General features: G+C 43.7%; 1 protein-coding gene and 1 pseudogene across 2 annotated transcripts in view; one reads left to right on the top strand and one right to left on the bottom strand.

Annotated features, from left to right (window-relative positions):
• The window catches only part of MAPKAPK5 (mitogen-activated protein kinase-activated protein kinase 5), a 71928-nt gene that overhangs the window by 45642 nt on the left and 22215 nt on the right, over nt 1-4071 (top strand). The window lies entirely within an intron of this gene.
• Nucleotides 3288-4071, bottom strand: part of LOC105887583 — a 1360-nt pseudogene continuing 576 nt past the window's right edge.

Raw genomic sequence — 4071 nt, 5'->3', positions numbered from 1 at the left:
CCTCCCAAGTAGCTGGGACCACAGGAGCCTGCTACAACGCCCAGCTATTTTTTGGTTGCAACCATCATTGTTGTTTGGCGGGCCGGGGCTGGATCTGAACCCGCCAGCTCAGGTGTATGTGGCTGGCTCCTTAGCCACTTGAGCCACAGGTGCTGATCCTGTAGTTGTCATTATTGTTTAGCTCGTTGGGCCAGGCTTGAACCTACCGGCCTCAGTGCATGTGGCTGGTGCCCTACCCACTGAGCTATAGGTGCCAAGCCCAAATTATTAAGTTTTTTAGACAGCATTTTGTTCAAATATTTTTCTGTTTCTCCCTCCTTCTGAGACTCCCAATTATATATATATTAAACTACACAGGCCACTAAGGTGCTAATAATTTTTTTGCGGTTTTTGGCCAGGGCCCAGTTTGCCCCCACCACCTCCGGTATATGGAGCCAGCATCCTACTCCTTTGAGCCAAAGGCACTGCACCTAAGGTGCTGATATTGTTTGTTTTCATCCTTTTTTACTATCTGCACTTCACTTTGGCTAGGTTCTGTTCCTAGGACTTCATTTCACTTCCATTTTCTTCTGCATTGTTTGATCTTCTATTAAGCCCACCGAGTGAGTTTTTTCATTTTAAATTTACATCTGCATGTTTTCTTTTCAGTACTCCAAATATATTTAATAACAACTTATTTTAGGGCCGGGCACAGTGGCTCACACCTGTAAATGTAGGACTCTGGGAGGCTGAGGCAAGTGGATTGTCTGAGCTCAAGAGTTTGAGACCATGGGCAGCACCTGTGGCTCAGTGGATAGGGCGCTGGCCCCATATACCAAGGGTGGTGGGTTCAAACCCAGCCCTGGCCAAATTGCAACAAAAAATAGCCAGGCATTGTGGTGGGCGCTTAGAGTCCCAGCTACTCAGGAGGCTGAGACAGGAGGATCGCTTGAGTCCCAGAGTTCTGGGGTGTAGTGCACCATGCTGATCAGGTGTCTCCACTAAGTTCAGCATCAATATGATGACCTCCTTGGAGTAGGGGGGCCACCAGGTTGCCTAAGGAGGAGTGAACCAGCCCAGGTCGGAAATGGAGCAGGTCAAAACTCCTGTGCTGATCAGTAGTTGGATCACACCTGTGAATAGCCACTGCACTCCAGCTTGGGCAACATAGCAAGACCCCTTATCTTAAAAAAAAAAAGTTTGAGATTAGCCTGAGCCAGAGCAAGACCTTGTCTCTACTAAAAACAGGAAAACTGGACAGGCATTGTGGTGGGCACGTATAGTCCCAGCATGGGAGGCTGACATAGAGGATCACTTGAGCCCAAGAATTTGAGGTTGCTGTGAGCTTATGACACCGAGGCACTCAACTTTAGGGTGACTGAGTGAGAATCTGTCTCAAAGGAAAAAAAACTTATTTTAAACCCTTTTGTTTATTGCATCATTTCTGTCATTTTTTAATTTAATTTTTTTTTTTTTTGAGACAGTCTATGTTGCTGGAGGTAGGGTGCTGTGGTGTCAGAACTCACAACCTCAAACTCCAGGGCTTAAGTGATCTTCTTACCTCAGCCTCCCAAGTAGCTGGGACCACAGGTGCCCACCATAATGCCTGGCTATTTTGGGGTTGTAGTTGTCACTGTTGTTTGGCAGGCCCAGGCTGGATTCAAACCCACCAGTTCTGTGTACGTGGCTGGCGCCCTAGCCCCTGAGCTACAGACACCGAGCTATTTCTGTCATTTTTTTAATTGACAAGTAAAAGTTACATCTGAAATGGCTAAATTAAGCTATTTTAACATATACATCACCTCCCATACTTACACTATTTTTGTAGTGCGAACTTAGAATCACTTTCTTGGCCAGGCACAGTAGCTCACACCTGTAATCCTAGCATTCTGTGAGGCTGAGGTGAGAGGATCGGTTTATGTCAGTAGTTCAAGACCACCTGAACGAGAATGAGACCCCCGTCTCTAAAAAACAGAGAAAAATTAGCTGTGTATGATGGTATATGAGTAGTTTCAGTTACTTGGGAGGCTGAGGCAAGTGAATCATTTGAGACCAGGAGTTTGAGGTTACAGTGAGCTATGATGATGTTGGCCCTGGCGACAGTGCAAGACCTTGTCTCAAAAAAACAAAAGTATTATTTGTTGCTCTGTGCCTGGCTTACATCACTTAGCAAAATGTCCTTCAAGTTTATCCAAGTTGTTGCAAATGACAGGATGGCCTTCTTTTTAAAGGCTATTATTCTGGCTTATATACAGGGTAGCCATAAAGTTCGTGTGCAGTTTACTATGTTAAACTATTTTTTTTTTTTTTTACATAAAATAGCTAAAATTTGGCCTCTTTATTGATCTCAAGTCATATATTTGGCTTGAAAAAAAAAAACACAAGAGTTCCATTAAGAGTTGTAATCAGGCTGGGCACCCATACCACAGCGGTTACGACTCTGGCTATATGCACCAAGGCTAGTGGGTTCAAACCCGACCCAGGCCTGCTGAGCAACAATGACATCTGCAACAACAACAACAATAAAAAATAGCTGGGTGTTGTGGTGAGTGCCTGCAGTCGCAGCTACTTGGGAGGCTGAGGCAAGAGAATCGCTTAAGCCTAAGAGTTTGAGGTTGCTGTGAGCTGTGATGCCTTGGCACTCTACAGAGGGTGACATAGTGAGACTCTGTCTCAAAAAAAAAAAGTTATAATCATTAAATTTTCCTTCTGGTTCTCAAATGCTCATAGAAAGCCAACTTCCATGGTAAATACAATAGCCTTGAGAGTTAGCCCCACAGAAAATATTTGTGAAAGTGACGTAAAACAATGTTGTTTGTTTCTCATTACAGAAACATTCCCTGAATTTACCTAATCAATCCATTTATTTGAAAAATAGGGCAGCGCCTGTGGCTTGGTGGGTAGGGCGTCGGCCCCATATACCAAGGGTGATGGGTTGGATCCCAGCCCCAGTCAAACTACAACAAAAAAATAGCCAGGCGTTGTGGCAGGTGCCTGTAGTCCCAGCTATTCAGGAGGCTGAGGCAAGAGAATCACCTAAGCCCAGGAGTTGGAGGTTGTTGTGGGCTGTGATGCCACAGTACTCTACTGAGGGCCATAAAAGTGAGACTTGATCTCTAAAAATAATAATAATTCATCTTTTATCAAAAGCACCATTATATTTGTTGGTTGCCATTCTCATTCTAATCATATCCAAAGGGTCTAAAAATAATTCAAAACTAGAAAGTAGAAGAACAAAAAATTAGAAAGTGGTCCAAGTGCAAGGGCAGCCTATGGCTCTTGTTGCAAAATAGTTGTCAGTCTGATGTGAATTTCTGAAAAGAATAACAGGAGTTAAAGATTTCTTGCTTGAGTTCAGGAGAATTTCTCAGAAGGAGGTGGAGGGCCAAGAAATCCACCTTACCTGCTTAGGGCAGCTCATGAAGGAGCAAGGCCAAGAATCTGAATGTTCTGCCAAATTGACATAGTTCAGAGAATTTACAGGAAGATGAAGGAACAGTCTGTGGTGTCATCTCCCAGCAGGTTTCCATGAGACAGTCCTTGAATGTAAGAAAGAGGGGTGAATGGGAGCTTTGCCACAATTCTACCATCAAATATAGAATTGAACATTCCCATTAGGGCAGTAAAACAAAAGCCAATTGCAAACATGGATTTCATTTGAACCATTGACAGATCTCTGTTGTTATTCTTTAGTTTTTCTTCTTGCCTCTCTATTTTGTTTTTTTTTAATTTTTTGTCAGCTTTTTTTTTTTTTTTTTTTTTTGGCCGGGGCTGGGTTTGAACCCACCGCCCTTGGCATATGGGGCCAGTGCCCTACTCCTTGAGCCATAGGCACTGCCCTCTATTTTCTTTTTCTGTTGTTGACCATGTGATTCTGTTATTTTTCCCTTTTTCTTTTCTGATTTTTACTGTGTTTTTCCACTTCTGCCTTTAGTCTCTTTTTTTTTTTCAGAGACAGAGTTTCACTTTATTGCCCTCAGTAGAGTGCCATGGCATCACACTGCTCACAGCAACCTCCAACTCCTGGGCTTAGGCAATTCTCTTGCCTCAGCCTCCCTAGTAGCTGGGAATATAGGCACCCACCACAATGCC

This window comes from Otolemur garnettii, unplaced genomic scaffold, assembly GCF_000181295.1.
Source record: "Otolemur garnettii isolate 467f Iridium unplaced genomic scaffold, OtoGar3 scaffold00099, whole genome shotgun sequence".
NCBI classification, from domain to species: domain Eukaryota; kingdom Metazoa; phylum Chordata; class Mammalia; order Primates; family Galagidae; genus Otolemur; species Otolemur garnettii.
This window is presented reverse-complemented; position numbering and strand designations above follow the sequence as displayed.